General features: G+C 44.0%; 1 long non-coding RNA gene across 1 annotated transcript; it reads left to right on the forward strand.

Moving 5' to 3' along the window:
- Positions 1-4,830: 4,830 nt before the first annotated feature.
- Positions 4,831-12,555, forward strand: LOC108446289. The gene is made up of 4 exons (XR_001861439.1): positions 4,831-4,972; positions 5,256-5,360; positions 6,121-6,232; positions 9,724-12,555. It is a non-coding gene; the product is annotated as an uncharacterized LOC108446289 (long non-coding RNA).
- Positions 12,556-17,403: the final 4,848 nt, after the last annotated feature.

Genomic DNA, 17,403 nt, shown 5'->3' on the forward strand with positions numbered 1-17,403 from the left:
GCTGTCTCCCACCTCTTACCTGGGGGCCACGAGGACCAGGGCTGGGATAAAACTTTTTTAAGCCTAGAGCTAAGAAAGGGCCCGGTGTTAACACGAGCTGTAAATTGATAAGTAACCCTGGCAAAACCCCTTAGCACCTTCATTTCCAGAAAAGATCCTGAGGCTGTTTTCTCTCTACTCCTCCCTTTAGTGAGCTGGGGCACTGCTCACTGCTGTGAAAGCACACTCCTCCCTCTTACTTTTCTCCCCCACGCCCCACTTTTCCTCCTCATGCTCCTGAGATTCACCTCTTGCTGTACCTGCAGGTTTTGCAATAGGAAAGGAGAAAGCAGCCCTGCCATTCCCGCACATTGCTGTCCTGTGTGCTGGGACAGAGGTAGAGCCCCAGGGGACACCTCTGCCCCTGGGGCCACATCTGAGCCTGCAACTTGCGAAGCAGCTTGGGGCTGCCTGTGTCCAGTGCTTGAAGGTAACTTCAGGAAGGTCAGCAATGAGTTGCTGAGCTTCACTGTCAAGAAATCCTCCCTTGTAGCCCCAGTGTGGTTTGCTGGGTGGACACGAGCAGCGTTATTGCTGTGTTGGCAGATCTCAGCTCACTGCAGTGGGATTCAGGAGAACATCGAGTGTCCATGCTGGAGAGCCTGTCGGCAGCCCACCTTTCCTCCAGGCAGTGTGCAAAGGCCTGCTGGAGCTTAAATAAATACTAATTTGCAGTAATGATATTTAATCCTCTTCAAACCATAATTTACACTATCAGATTATTATCATGCTATCTTATCTACAGTTCCTAATGCTTTATTGTTATCCCATTACAGGGAGTTTTCTGCTGCCAGTGCATATTGTCTATTTCTCTTACAAATGTTCTACAGAAACCTTATTAATTATTAGTCTCATAAAACACCTGTTAATGTTACCATTTTAATAAATCTCCTCCTTAATTAAATTAGGTTGTTCTGATAGTAATCCTCTAATGTCCACTGCTTTTCTCTTCTCATCACAGTCTGATTGTAGAGTGGGAAGCAGCATTCAATTATAATTGATGTAGGTCATAATTCAGAACCAAATTATAACATATAAAGCCATATGATCATTGAGGAATATAATAGTTCTCTACACTAAAGTGTCATTTGGATTGATTAGTGCTAGAGCCTTGTTAGAGGTGAGAAAAGGCTTAATTCAAAAGGATCTTTTGCTTTTCTTTTTCTCTCTTTTTGTCTTGAATTCATGTACTCTATTTCCTCCTTGATAGGCAGCATCTACTTCAGCTACTCTGGGACAGTGCTCTCCTTCTAAAGCTGAGCTTCTTTTTTTATTATTTTGTAAAGGCAGACCACATGATGATTCTATTTAATGATTTAATAAAACCTTTCCTCCTGAGATTAGATGCAAGAGATCTTGATGCTGATCTATTACTGCTGCTACCCAAGCATGAAAGTACAGTTATATATGATACTGCAATGCTAAAGATGTAAGCAAATAATTAAAATTATACCAGAATGAAGACCTTACCCTAGCTGTTAGGTTGATTAGGCACCAGGAAAGTTTCCCACACTGGGTCCAGGATGGTCCCTCTCTGCTAGGGAATGTCTTAAGAGAAACCTATCCTGGACCTTGCTGGTGCTCACGCAGATCCTATTTGCATGGGAGGTCTGGGCACCTTTCAGCCTTGACTGCTTTTCTCCAGCTTTCTGAGCAGAGTTGTGACATGTTATATGGGATTAGTGGTGATCTCTTATATTACAGGAAACCCTAGGACAACAAGCAGAACTTTCCCAGGACCATTATGAGAACCTGACTCTCAGCTCCCCAGGTCTTTTCTGCTACTGGGAAAAACCCCTGTTTCAATTGCTTCACTGCCTGCTTCCCCTCCCATCATCTTCATTTGCCTTCGTCATGACAGCTACAGCTATTTATTGCCCAGGAAAGCAACATAGTAAAATGTTATCTGTGGTTTTATTTGATTTTTATGTAATTTAGAAGCTCAGGTCCTTTTCAGGGTCTTCCCCTTGCCCTGTGCATATCTGCTGCCTCTGTATCGGTCCTCCTGCTCTCCTGTGGGCTTCAGTATCCAGTCCCTGTGGATAGCACTGACTGCCCTCCTCAGTAGGATATTGGCTTCTTCTTGCCCCATTTCATGAGGTGGATCCCATCTCTCCCCAGTTATCCTCATTTTTCAAAGAGGATACCCATGGCTGCTATTTCTGAATCATTTGTGAATTAACAAAAGGATGCTGTAGCTACTTTGTATGTGATCTGATCCTTAAAAAAACCCCTTGCGTTCTTCCTTTTAAAACTGAATTACACACCAAAAAGGTTTTGGAGAGAAAAAAACTACAAGCTTCATTTGGATGATGCTGAAATGAAATATTTTTGCTTTTTAAAATGAAACATTTTGGTGTGTTTGAATTATTTGCCTTGTGTTTTCCAACAGTGGAAGTATTTTATGAATTTTTATTCCACCTTTGCTTGTAGCTTGCTGTAATTGTGTTATTTTGATTCCTTCCACAGTATTGGCTTTGGTTGGTCATTTGCTCAGTTCCAGATCAATCAGTTTTGAGGTTTCCGTTCCTGCCCCATGTGATACCCACAATATTTAAAATACGGATACAGAAGATGAGTACTGCAATCGCAAGTCATTGAAAACAAAAAAGAAGTGGAAATCCATGGAAAGGAGCTGTGGAATTTGAGCTATTAAGGGGTAGGCGTGACACAAGTAACTTGCAAGTGATTCAAAAGCCCCATGAGCAAATTAAGGCGTTGGTTCGGTATAGGTTTGGTACCTCTGACCGAATTACAAGTCATTGTCGGGCATTTTTCTATGGCCTGAACTGCAGCCGTTGACTGCTGTAGGCCTGCAGGAATTTTTAAGGATCAGATTCTGTGGCAGAGGCTTGCAGTGAGGCATTGGTTCCTGGAGTATATGGTGGATCTTCCTGTGGGAAAGAGAAGGTGCCTCTTCCTCTGTCCCCTCCTGGGCACCCGAGCGGAATATCCCTCATTCACTTGTGCACAATGTGATAATTGAGAGGGAGTTTCCTGGAGCTGAATGCTGCCTGCCCAGGGTCAGCAGCTGCTCTTCCATCTTGCCTTCCTTTGAGATCCCATGTGAACCCCCAGCATGGAGTTGGAGGGAGTCCTCTAAGCTGATGAGCCTTTTTGTTGCTAAGAGACGACTTCTGGAAGAGCAACAGTCATCAGCTTGTTGGGAGTGGATAACGAACTGTGAGTTAAGATAGTTTGAAAACACTTCTACTTCTATATGTTAACTACAAACAGGGGGATATCATCCTGAAATATGGGATATTCTGGTTGCTCTTGGACCATAGAGGTGTTTCAGCCATGCAAAGTATGGCAGAGCCCAGCATCTGCTGGGTCCTGTCTCTGCTCTCCACCCATCACCCAGAGACATGCAGAGACTATTAACAGGTCAATGTGGTGCTGCTCAGAAGCAGCGTGGGGCCCAGCCTTACTGAACTTTGGTAGATGAAGCGTATCTGCTGAGTTATAGTCCTGCTAGAGAGAGATTCATCGCTCCTGCTAGGAGATAATGTGTTTCAGGGTATTTTTTGGAATGTCACACATCTCTGCTGGGAGAGCGGAGGCAGAGCATGGAGTCACTCATCCCAAGCACACTGCACTTTGTGCCTCACCCTCCCCAAATAATTCTTTGAACCACTTAACATCAAAAAAAAAATCATGCCTGTTAGCCCTTTGCAAGAAACAGCATGGGATTTGTGCCTTGTGAGGCCTCATCCTGCCCAGGAACACCTTCCTGGCTGGTAGGAAGCCCCTTGGTCAGTGCAGCTTCTTCTCTCTCCTTCATCCCCATGGCGTTTTAGCAGTTTGGGGGGGGGTGGGCAGGGCTGTCTCCAAATGATCAGTGGGACATCACTGGCATCCCTTCTGCTCTGGCCCAGAGCAGCACAGAGCAGAGCACAGAGCAGAGCACAGAGCAGAGCACAGAGCAGAGCTGTGATTTGCAGTGAAGTGCCTCTCCCGTGTCCTGCACAGTCACTTGCTGCACATTAGTGGGACGTGGTGGAAAATTTATGCACAATTTCTCTGCCTTCAGGTCGAACAGAAATACCATTCTGTCAGAGAAGTGGGCCTCAACAGAGCTGAATGGCTCAAAGAATGGTTCCTATCAAGGCTGATAATCTTCCCTGGCGATAACACAGTGGATTATGCAGCGATTGGATGTTGAGAGTACGCTGACCTTAATCTCCCTTAACTTTGGTTTTCTTTCCCATCTGATAATAATGGAGAAAGTACAAGTGCCATAGAAGTTTACACACATCCTGCCACACTTTGCAGATGGCTGATACAAAAATCAGAGACAATGCTAAAATAATTCAAAAGCCCACAAAAAATGAAGCAGTGTACTCAGCTCCTTTTGTGAGGCTGTGACTAAGGAACCAACCAGCCAGCCTGAAATGGACCATATAAATTTAAGTAGATCTTATTAGGATTCTGTGTGGCTGTTAAAGCATCCTCAGCCGTTGCTTCCAGCTTAGCATCGCTGCTAATGGTGAAGAGAGGAAGAGATTAGTTTAGGCTACTTTGAGACATCACAGATATACGTGGGAGGCATCCTCTGTTTCTTGAACTTGTATTTCACTGACCTGCTATGTGACAAGTGGAGTGCCAAAAATACAGAAGAGTTGGCACATAAAATCCGTGTCTACTCTATCTACTCTGTCAAGGCTAAAAAAAAAAGTCCTGAATGAGCCTTGGAGAGTCAACAAATCACTAAAATAGCAGCTAAAAGAGGAAGTTCAGCACGAGTTCAAGTCATTAAAATTCCCTCTAATGTATGCTCTTGCAGACCAGTGGGCTGAGCGTGATCCTGGGGAGCGGAAGGATGTGTGTGAACTTGTGGGGAAGGAAAAAATGGACAAGGTTGATGTTGCTGACCTTCAGTGTGGAAGCCTGATCATTACTGTCGTTTGAGATGGCTGTGTGGGAAGAAAAGGTCAGTGGAGCCGCTCTGAGCTGGAAATGGGGAGAAATGAGCTTTTGCATGGCTTTCTTGGGCAAATCCCCACCTGTGTGCAGAGTGTGGCATATTTATGTCTTGGACTTTTGCTGGTACTTGCACAAGGTCTCAAGGGGAAGGCAACAAGGGAATGGCTGTGGTGGAGTATAAACAAAGATTCTTCATTTAGGAAAAACTCTTTCCTAATGGTAATATTTGGCTAAAGAGCAGACAAGGCCTAATAACTGTGAATGTGTTCTTTTTATGTTCTTCCACACAGGCAGTGTGGGGAAAAAAAGGAGACTTAAACCTGCATTGTCCATGTTAGCCACATTTCTCATTGCCTCCAAAAGGAGTTTTGTTCGGGAAGTGCAAAGCAGGCCTGGTAAATATATTTCCGTTTATTCAGTAGCTCTGAGATTGAAAATGATAGAGACTGGGCAAAAGAAATACCAGGGGTATCTCATATCCATGTGTTGCTTCATTAAACATCTGAAAATGGCAATGAAAAAGCAGAGATTGCAGAATGAGATTACCAGGGAGCAGGATGATAACATGAAAGCCTCTGTCCTCTGCTTGTACAATACACATGTGGTCAGAAAAATAAAGGCAGCAAACTATCTTACTATATAATAGACAAGGATTTTCATAGCTGTTATTTAGGATGCATGGAAAGTAGAAAATGGCTTTACACAAGAGAGTCACCTGTTAACTTTGGATATGTGATATGTGAATGTATAGCTGAGATAAAAAAATCATCTGGTTTCATCCTTCTTGTCAGGCAATATTTGCATTCAGAAGCTCCAGAAGTAACCTTGAGTAGCTAAGGAATATATGACAAAATATTGTAAAGCTAACTGACATTGTGCACAAGAAAATTAGTTTCCTTTTATTGCTGTTTTAAATAGAAAAGATTTGATCAGTCTTGGCCCTCTCAATAGGCAAAAATGGTGACTAGACCACAATTGCCTGTGAAGCTGCCTGAAGGCATGACAGCTGCTGGAGAAAGGGTTGCTCTTTCTTACTTGCAGAGGTGTCAGGTGGCAGAGGTGTCTCTGCCACAGGAGAGCAATGTGTAACAGCAGCATCTTGGGACCATGCTGTAAGAACTGGGATTTAAACCAGTTGCCCATCATCCTTTCCAGTGCCGGCATCACCCCTGGAGCAGAAATCCCCTACCCATGGCACTCTCATCCCCCTGCCCCTCGCTGCAAACTCCTGTGAAGCTCCGGAAGCTGCGTCACCTTGGGAACAGAGGTAGGAGCAAGAGTTGGACCTGTTGTGGAGACTGGGGTGAAGGGACCTGCCCAAGCCCTGCCTGTGTGTGGGTGACCTGTCTTCAGCTCAGCTCAACTTCCCAGCCCCCAGCACCACCCTGATGGTTCCTAAACCAGCCCTGCTGTGGTGCAGATTCTCCAAAAGCCTTTTCCAACAAGGGAAAATTTGTAACGTAAATTCCTACCTGAGCATGACTTTTTTTTTTTGGATTAGGGGATTTTTTTTTAGATTTAGGGATACATGCTTTGGCTTGTACTTGTTTGTGTCATTAGGTCCTGAGGCAGACAATGAAAGCTGTGTGATCTGCTGCCATGCATCCACCTCACATCCCTGGTACCAAATCTCCTGAGACAAAGCACCTCCTCAACCAAATCCAAGCCCAGCTCACTTACTGGGAAAAAGCTGCCCCTGACCTCCTGACATCCTTTTGTGTTCCCCTGAGTGTCTGAGCTGCCAAACTAAAGGGAGGAGATGGGCAGGAGGAGCCCAGCCAGCACTGGCAGATCAGGTGTTTGGTCACTCAAGCCTCCCCTGCTCTAGATGGGTGTGCTGCTAATGCTGGGGCTTGTCCTCATTAGCTTTCATGTGCTCTTCACTAGTTGTCATCAAGGGTTTGCCTTTTCATTTTGACTGTTTAAAGGACCTTTTAAAATTAGGTTTTTGGTGCATTTGTATCTGTACAGCATTTAAAACATTATAGTGTTTTCCTGCACCCCTTTAGTTTGTGTTGTAATTCTGTGATTACAATGATGGAGAGGGATTCTCCAGGAGCTGCCAGCCTTGCCAGTGCATCCCTCCTGTTGGCACCAGACTGTGGGCTCTGGGCACATGGTGACACAGGGAGTGAGAGCAGGAAGATGAACATCTCGATCCTTGCACTACCATCCAACCTAAAAGCAGGCTGGGAAGTAGCACATATCCCAGTGACAGTGAAGCCTGAAGCCTCTGGAGTCCAGATGCATTAGAGCCTAAAGAGAGCTGAGCTCCCTAATGGACACACGCCGTGTTTTTGAGCATCTTCTGCTGATTGTCTGCTGTCGAGCCCTCGGTTCCAGCAGTGCTGGGCTTTCCACTCTACGCCAGCAGCGGCTCTTCCAAACTTCCTTGATTGTGTCTGTGCCTGTTGCCCGGTGCTTGAGTGATGAAATGGAAGGCAGCAAGAGTGACAAAGATTAAATGAACAGCGAGAGGAACCTGAGCTGAATTTTGGGAGAGTAATTATTGGTGCCAGTGGCTCCAAGCAGAAAAAGGGAGTTTGCTTTCTGCTATTATCGCTGTGGCACTGGGGAAACGCCAGGCAACTACCTCCTGATTCTTCTTCTCTAATTAAAAAGTTTTTATGTGTAAAGACTGGAATATATGAGGAAGTGATAAATTAAACGTCATGAGTTCCCCACTCTGTGCTTGTGCTGCAGAGGGAAATAGATTCTGAATCTCACAGTGAGGCCAGTGAAGAAACTGCTCCTTTCCCATTGCAAACAGGAGCTTGTGGCACTTCCAGCCTGGAGGCATCCTGCCAGGTTTGCTGTGCCTAGGGACAGTGGCCAGTGTGAGCCAATTGGCCATGGGATGTAGGAGCCATCCCCTGGGTAGAGGCAAAATAAATGCTTTGAGTGTAATAGAGGTCTGCTGGCATGGAGGGGAAAGCAAAGGAATTGCCTTCTTCCAGCAGTGAAAAAACAACAGTAGAGCTGCTTCAAGCAGTTGCTGCAGCCCCTGGGCTGCACTGGCCTCTTCTCCAGGACACAGCATGGAAAATGCAGCTGTTCTGCCCAACTGCAGCAGCTCTGGCTTCTTCCTGATGGCTTCCCCCACACATCCCTCGTGGTGGGCTGGGGAGCTGGGAGGAGGCTGGCAGCCCAGATGGAGCAGGAAGAAATTGCATCCATCAGCCCCCCAGGGTATGACATCCCTGCTGGGACAGCTCCAGGAGACCATCCAGGGGCTCTAACCAGGAGACAATCACCCTCTGCTCTCAGCTGTCCTCCTGAGCACTGGGAAAATAACTAATGCACTAAAGCAAAATGCATGCAGACAAAAAAAGGAAATGCTTCAAGATGGTCCTAGAGGACTTTTTGGAAGTTTTCTCTGAAACATCAATGTTCTTATATATTTTTAAAGGCTTGGCTAGATTGAAAGGAAAAAGGGAGGTTGTTTTCCTATGGCTCGGAGTCAGTGTTTAAAAAAATATAGCTGTAGGTAAAAATAATGGCAAAATAAAATTAAAATCTGTTCCTCAATGCCAAAAGAATGCCAAAATAGAACTCTATAGGTTTTAAGACCGGGTTTCAAACCTGACCAAAACAACTCAACAGTTCAGTATCATGTTGAAATACTTGAGTGAACCCAAATCTGTGTGTTCTAGAGAAAAACTTTCTTTCCAAAAAAGTTCATTAAGCTCTCCATAAGCATCACCTCCTGGCCTGTCCTTGCAGTAGAAGGACTGGTTTGTTACTATCCTTCTGAAGGACTTTTTTAATTTTAATAAGTAAAACTCATGCACAGTGTAAACACACCAAAAAGCACACATCCTTTTGAATTTTCAGAGACAAGTATTTTAAATCCAGCCTTTTTCAAAACTGCAGACATGCATTATTTACACTGGAGAATAATAATGCAACAAAGCTGTATTAGATTAGAATTGTTCCATAAAATATTATGATTATCATTTTTTGTAGCTTGACTTAAGGTGAACAATTTATATAAAAATATGAATTATTTTCTGTTACAAAAAAATTATTCAGTGTGGGCTCTGTGTATTACAGTTATTAATCTTTCTATTTAAATGCAAATTTTTCCTTTCAACTGAAAGCTAAAGATACTTTTTATACAACTAGTAAAACACCACTCTGATCTTCTGATCCCTCATAAGGGAGATGGCTTTCTCAGCTGTGTTTGGGATGTCTCTGCTGGAACATGGTGTTCCTTTACACAAGGATGCTTTCCTCATAAATACATTGAGAGTTACCTGCTCAGAATGAAATATTCATTTGTACAGCAAGGTGTGACTTGAAAAATCCTTAGTTGCTTTGTTTTTGTAAAAAGAGAAAAGAGCTAAGAAGAGCAGTGACCTTTGTGTAGCCATGTGCTGTGCCTACAATCTAGGAGGGTCATTTATCCTTGGAAAATCTTGGTTTGCATCCTAGTGGGTTTGCTGCTCTGAGAAACCTGAAACTGAGGTTTCTTTGAGAGGCTGGAGTCAGCTCAGGTGGGAGCTGGTCGGGCGGCTCTGGGAGGGAGTCAGACAGGGTGGTCAGAGGTGTTTCATTCCCCTGTGAAGCAGTTGTTGAAGGTATGTCAGGCTTTACAATCACCACGGTGTTTGTGCTGTTCAGAAACCCCAGAAAGCTTCATGTCATCCCCAGAATACCAGATCCCCCCAATACCACCAGAAACTCGGGGGGCATGGGTGCAGTTTGCTCTGCATAAGTGTCAGATTCTGTCTGAACTGTTTCTCTTCCCTTTTACAGAAGGGAGTGGAAGTTGCCCATTGGACCAGGAGGAGACTTCCAGTGTCTGATCCCTGGGAGCTGCAATCAGCTGAGGTTTCTGCAGCTCTTGCCATACACGCACAAATGTGACAAGGAGAGAAGTAACTCCGATCTGGCAGCTTGTGTCCTGAAGCAGAAATCAAAGTTGTTTATGTGATTTCAGGCTAATCTCTGCCAATTTTTCATCTGACAAAGTGCTTCTATTTACCCTGAGCAACTCCAAGGACAGCTTCCTTAATAATGTTTATATTGTTGGACTCTCAGTTACCAGTATTAACAAAGGAAGTTGAAAACAACTCTGCATCTCCATCTTTCATCCTTGCATGATCACAAACTTCCCATTCCACCTCCCAAGAAATGCTGTTTGCTGCTGGTGGAAAGCTTTCTGATGGTTTTCCAGGTTCCACATGGTCTGGCAGAGTGTGTTATCCTCTGGCCACCCCTTGGTCTCCCTTGTTAGTAGTTTTCTGACTCACCCTGGGTGGGAGCTTGGCTGCTCCAGCCGGTGGAAACGTGGGTAATTGAAAAGGCTGAAGTAGTGAGTGGTGTTATAATTAACTGGCTGTATTAAGCATTTTACAGTTCTGACACCTCGCAAGAGTAGAAGTTTAATGAGAATGGAGAGAGGCTCAAAAGCAATCCATTTTCCCAGTAAAGATTGTAATGAAGGTGTGAAATGATGCACAGCTAACTAAACCTGTCTGTAATAGCCTCTCTGTTGTAATGTAGTGATCTGACAGACTTTGGAAAAACAATACAGTGCATATGTTTCTATAGATTATATATTTTATATATATCTTTCCTTGCAGTGCTAATGTATCATGCAGTTTGACTGGGTGTGCCATGTGTAGGTCAGGTGCCAAAATGTATAAAGAACTGATTGTTGACAAAGATTGCTCATTTGCAGTGTAAAGATGAATGCAGCCCAAGGAATGTCCCAGAAAATGTCCCAGAGAGGACATTCAAGTGGAGCACAAGGGGCTCTGAATGTCTGTGCCAGGGCCAGCTGTGACACAGCACAAAGGACTTCTGTGGCCCATTTGCACCAACACGGCCTCCTCACTACGGTCCTGTCAGGAATTCCTTGGTATCTGCCTGGAGGGGAAGAAAGAGCAAAGGTATTTTCTCACTATTGCTTCAGAAGAGGCTCAGTCTCTGTTTCCCAGTTTAAAATCCAACAGCAGCAGCTGTAAACAGAGTGTACTCTCCACAGCAAAACCCTGTCATTGCATCTCTCTATCTTCATTTGCAAGGAATGCGTCAGATTCGGGTGGGTGCGGAGGGAACGGGAATGAGGATGGCACGCATCATGTGGCTTCTGGTGGCACTTGGGAGTCAGTGGCCCTCTGAGGATATTTTTGGAAATGGATACCTTCCCCTGGGATCTTGTGTCTCCAGATTTCATCTTCATAGGTTTTTATGTCCCATCCCTGCAGGGTTTCACTCTCAGCTGGTGAGGAGCTGAGTACCTGTTAAGCCCTGTGCCCTGCTGGAGCAGGTGCCCCTCTGCACACCTGGACAGTGTGGGGTATGGTCAGGAGGTCATTTCTGCCCACAGACTGGCCCAGAGCTGTCCCCAGCATGGAGCACCAAGGGCTGCTCCAGATGGATTGCACTCACAGGGCAGGTTTCCTTTTGACTGGGTAAAGTTGTTTGATTACCTGGGAGCCATTTGTCACCATTGTCGCCTTTGCTCTGAGGCAGGAGCGGACTCTCAGCTCTCAGCATCCTCACCTGGTGGGAACATGAGTCTGCTGCCACCTCTGTATTTCCAGCCAGGCTGAGGGGGCTGAGGGCCAGATCTCTGGGAGCTCACAGGTCCGATGTTTGCCATGCTGGAGCCTAAATGCAGACAGGCATGAAGGGCTTCTTCCATTCTGTGCAGCTCTTGCTCCAGTTTGATCCCAAAGAGCTTTTCCTGGCTGACCTGAATTACCTTTTCCTTTTTTAAATATATAATTTCTATGACTGATATAAATGTCAAGCACATAGATGAAGAATAAAAATGGAGATAAACATCTTGTTAATTGTAATCATTATGTAAATACCTGAGCCCATAAATTTCAATAATTAGTTTTACTTTCTTTTTTTTTCCTCTCCTTGTCAGGACTTGCATGAATATGGCTGAGCTTTCTCATAGCTGCTTGCAGGATAGAGCCTTGATTTCTACACTACATGAGTTTTGTGTGTGGCATATGGTGAGGTCTCATGAAACATAATTGTGGAGCACTTATGTTCAGCTCTCCTGTGCAGAGTATCACATCCTGAAGGGTGACTCCTTTCAGTAACATCAAGATCATATATGAAAAGAGCTTCTTTTAAAGATCTCAGCCATATGATTTATGGTAAATAACACTTGTATCCACATACTATGTGTTTCTGCTCTTGAGGTTTGCCCTTGTTGGTGCTCAAATTTGTTTTTGTTTAGCATGTCACAGGACTTGGAGCAATACAGTTTTGGCAAAATGTGTGGGAAGGCTATGTAAACACCATCCAAGATTTCTATATACTCTGTGCATCCTCTCCAGTATGTTTAAATGTTCCAGCTATGCAGCTAAAGTACACCCACTAACACAAGTTAATACAAAGACATGGTTATACATCGGGAGCACTTTAGTTAGATTTTTATAAAGAGAACAAGATGATCCCCTGAGGTATTGTTGTACAAATAACAAAAGACAGAAGCTCAATTAGTGAAAGCATGGAAGTGAAAAGTGAGACAAAATCATGTAGAGTAAAATTCAGTAGGTATATTAGTTTGCAAAGTATACTTTCTTATACATTAAAGGGCTGCACTGAGGAATGAATTACCTGCTTTTCCTATGACACTTTTCTAAACTGAGGTTGTCAGAATTTTTTTGCAGTGTTCTGACTCAAGATAGGAAAAGTCAATTCCTTAATTCTACTAGATGGAGGTGTCACTTTGATACTTCCATTTACTTTTTTCATTACAGGAGAGCAGAAATTGTCCAGATTTTTTTCCCTTTTTTTGTTCCCCTGGGACTCCAGTAACCAGCAATAGGTTTTTGTCCATATTATTTTAGATTAATGTTTTCCAAACAGCAATATATAGAAGCATGAGCCTGAACAGTTGGCCAGCAAGTAAAGCAAGAAAGGATTTGGTTTACAGAAATAAATCCAATCCCTATTCTTTTACCTTAGAAGCTGACAGTGTGTTTCCAGCAAGGTGAGACCACATAACAAAATGCTGCACTCTGGCCCGTGCCTGCAGAGCTCTTTGGTAATGTGACTTCTGAAGCCCTTTACGCCTTTCCTAGAACAAAGCCATGGTTTCCTGTCTGATCTCCTAAGAGAGCCCAGGAGCCAGCAGGGCTGCTTGCAGCATGTGCAATATGCAGTTTGCACTGAGTTCAGACACTCCACAGCCTGATTTCATGCAGCTTCACATGCTTTAATCCTGTTCTCATGGTAGTTCTCTCTCTGGGACTGCCAAGTGTCCATACCAGCCACTGGTCTCATGGGGAAAGTCCATCTGTGCACAATCCTGGGAATAACCCTCGGAAAATAGGGCTGCTAAGAAAAAATGAAATTATCTGTCAAAAGTGTTTCCCAATTAGTTGGTCCAAAATGATTGTTTTTTGTAGCCTTCTTCTGTCAATCACTGGTCCCATGTATTTACAGAAGGTTTAGTGATGAAACTACTTGGAAACGTGTGAAATTATGTATTTTGCAACTTAAATCACCCTTCACCAGCTAAAAAGGGAAACCAAGGAGAATACTGACACTGGTTGAAACAGGGTTTGTAAAGGAACTTTTCCAGGGTGAAGCTGGAGCTGTCAGGACCAGCTCCTGGTCTGGGGGAATGTGTGGGGTGATGAGATTCAATCCAGATTTGTGGAGTTTGCCAGCAGCCTCCACCTCTGTGTGCTGCTACCCTGGGAAGAGGAAAGATATTTTCAGAGCAAAGGTTGTCTTTGTAAAGCACCTTGGAAGAATGTATGAATGTGTCCTTTTCTGAAATGGCAGTTTGTTTCTCAAGTACTTCTTTATTTTTATATGGAATTAGAAATTATACAATTCATTTGACTCCTTAAGTCATTATATTATTAAATGTTTCAGAACTGGAGTTGCTATTTTGCCTGTCACCAAAAATTGACAGCTCATTGCCCCCACTACAAAGATGCTGTGAGCCAGGGCTTACTATGGGCTTGTTTTGATTAGGGTTGATATCAAATTTTAGGGGTTTTATCAATATTTTGCCAACATTATGATTGGATTTGCATGCATGAAAACACAGTCCTATTCTGTTTCTGAGCAATGACAATGCTTGTTCCCTGTGCAGGAAACCCAGAAAGCAGTCTTGAAATTTTATTTCCAAATGTGATGCACTGCCCAGCTGCTGACAGCACCCAGAAGTGAAGCAATATGAGCAGCATTGCTTGATTTAATAGCATGAGATCCTCACAATGTGTTTCGGTTTATATTATTCTGGAGATAAGAATCTTTAAATACTGAAGGAGCATACAGTGTACAAGCATTGTATTGACATTTTTCTATGCTATCATAACCACAGATTCATCTGCTTGTCCTTATGTTAGCAATTTAATTTTAATCCAGGGCAATAATGAAAAAGTGCATTACTGGGGAAAAACAAACTCTTCATAGCTTGTATTCCTGATATTTTTAGGGAATTGAATTGCATTTTGTGTTGACAATACTAGGCTATCTTTAGGCCTTCTGTGAGCATCCATGAACAACAAAAATGTGTCTGCTAATGTATTGTCAGCCAGAGGAAAATAGACTATTTGTAGCTCTTGTATTGGGGGGTGGATCTGGAGCCCTGTCTGTGCCCTGTGGCACTTTTACTCTGCAATTTCCTGTGAGGAACTGGAGCAGCTTCTGGTGTGTGGGGAGGCACTTCTGCATGTGCTGAGCCTGAGCTGGGAGCCTGCCCTGCTCTCGAGGTGTTGCTGCCAACTCTGGATGGGTGATGGAGCAGGGCTGGGCTGAGCTGTCCCAGGCTCAGGGCAAAGCTGAGGGTCAGGGTTGAAGTGCTCAGGCAGGGGTGGCTGTTTCTACTTAAATGGGCCAAAATTCCCCACATCTCTGGGGAGAGATTTCAACTGACAACAGCGAGAGTCCTTTCTGACACTGAAAACCAGATTTTTTTTTTTTTTCCTTCTTAGTAGGAGTTTGGTGGTACAGGCTTTTGCTGTGCACAGTACAGGTGACCAAACCTGTGACAAACACTGGCTGTTCAGGCACAGGTTTTCCTTGCCACAACACAACTGTAGCCACAGGTTTGTTCAAAACTGGGAGCAATCAAGCATTCAAGAATGTTGTGGAAGCAGAATGATTTGGATTCCATTTTTAAAATAATTTAATGTCTTTTTACATAGAAAGATAGAGGACTCAAAAATCCTACAAGATGGAGTACAATATGAGATTTATTTCCCAAAGTTGTTTTTTTCTAAACTCTTGCCAAGAATCTTCTACTACAATTTTGAGCTTTATTAAAAAAAAATCCTAGGAGAAATATGTACTATTCTTTATCAAACTACTTAGGACATATTCCTAAGAGTCACTCACACTCCCACACGCACCTTTCCACAAGTGAGATAAATTGAGAATGTCACTATCTTTAATGTTAGAAGTATTTCTATCTTCCACTGCAAATATGCAGTGATGCATCTAGAATAGCACTGTCAGGGAAAAAAATCTTCTCATGAACAGAATTTAGCTATTTGTGTTCTCTTTCTACATGCACTTAGTGTTTTTTCTTCAGTGCGATCATATCAGCTGCAGGGAAATGGAGAAAGAAAACTGTTTCTTTAGATATGAGCCTGTTCTGAGTCCTTCCCCTTGGCCAGTCTCTGACAGCCTGAACCCAGTCCTGAGAGTCACAAAGCTGTGGGAGATGTTGACTGAAGGGCATTGCACTTGCTAATAGCAAGGTGGGTGCAAGGAAATTGGTTTGACACATGCTGGTGGTGCTGAGCATGGCCTTCACCTCCTGGGTCTGCACAAAACTGCTGGCTCCAGTGGGGAAGCAGATGGGAGTGAGGACTTGAGAACTAATCTCCTGTCTGTGCTTCTGCCTCTGTGACTAATTGCTCTGAAATTTGCACATGTAATAGCTGTCGCTTTTCCTAATGCCTCTTGCTAGGTTAGCATTTTAAAAAGATGTATTTTCTTGTCATTAGCAGCACTAGATGTAAATAGGGAAGCAAATAGATATGCATTGGTTATTAATTAAAATAGGAGCACAAATTTCAGGGAGTGCAGTCAGGCTCCAAGGAGTACCTGATCCCATGTCCAAGGCAGGGTACACTGCAAGAAATGCACCCCCTGTACCACTCTTCTGTGGGGACGCACAAATTAGAAATTTCAAGGGCTGTTGAACACTGTGAATTTCCACTGTGGATCAGCACAAAGTTATTTGGCATGGGAGGTTCTGTAACTGTATACATTGGGAAAATTCATATTGTGCAATGGCCCTAAAACTCACCCGTCCTCCTCTAGTATGCAGAGACCCAGTGCTAAGATGTGTTTAATATAAAGCAGGTAGGATATGAGCTGACTGGAGCAGTTTTTCTGTCTCTTGTTGCCTTTACATTATTCATCTTAGGATCATCTCCTGTGCTATTTATATTCAGCATAAATAATAATTAAACCAGGGGACAGAGGTGTGGTGTGAATGTGAAGAAAAAACCTCCATGTCCCTGATATTGCGAAGTTGGAAAGCTAGCCAGGACTGGGGGAGTCCTTAGTTTGAGGAAAGGTGGTCTGCTGGAAATGCTTTCTTCCTACAGGAAAGCATTAACATGCAAGCCCTACTCTTAAGTGGCCAGAATGTAGTGATTAAAGTGCTCTTGCTGTGTGATCTTGGGCCTCTTGCCCTTTCTGTTCCTTAATTAATTTTCTCTATCATTTATGTATTAATAAAAACAAATTACCTGCTTCATGGGAGGTGAGAGGTTTTATTCATTTATGTTTGCAAACAGTGTTGAGATCCAGGGAAGGAAGGAAGGAAGAGGCTGCAGAAGTGAGATGGCTGTATTTAGTGCATGAATGATATATGACAAGGTTTTGTTCCTTGGCAGTCTGATAATTTGACATAGCAGTCAGTCTTTTTCCTTTCTACTGTTTAACTTTATTTTTCTGATATTGTCCTAATAAGGCACTACTCTGTGTTGCTTTCGCTCAGCCTGGTTTTTGGTATTGGGGGCCACAGAGGTGGCTTCTGTGAGAAGCTGCTGGAAGCTTCCACCATGTCCAGCAGAGCCAATCCCTGATGGCTCTGAAGATGGACATGCTGCTGGCCAAAGCTTGGCCAATTAGAGATGATGGGAATGCCTCTGTGATAACATACTTAAGAGGAAAATCAAAACAAAGTGGGGGTAGTTTTTCTAGCTAGAGAAGAGGAGGAGGTGAGAGCATGTGAGGGGAACAACATGGAGACACCAAGGTCAGTGGAGAAGGAGGGGCAGGAGGCGCTCCAGGCGCCGGAGATGAGATTCCTCTGCAGGCCATGGTGAGGATCATGGTGAAGCAGCTGTGCCCCTGCAGCCCGTGGGGATCCACGGGGGATGCAGAGATCCATCCACAGCCCCTGGGGATCCACAGGGGATGCAGAGATCCATCCACAGCCCCTGGGGATCCACGGGGGATGCAGAGATCCATCCACAGCCCATGGGG

Source organism: Corvus brachyrhynchos, unplaced genomic scaffold (assembly GCF_000691975.1).
Source record: "Corvus brachyrhynchos isolate BGI_N302 unplaced genomic scaffold, ASM69197v1 scaffold4, whole genome shotgun sequence".
NCBI classification, from domain to species: domain Eukaryota; kingdom Metazoa; phylum Chordata; class Aves; order Passeriformes; family Corvidae; genus Corvus; species Corvus brachyrhynchos.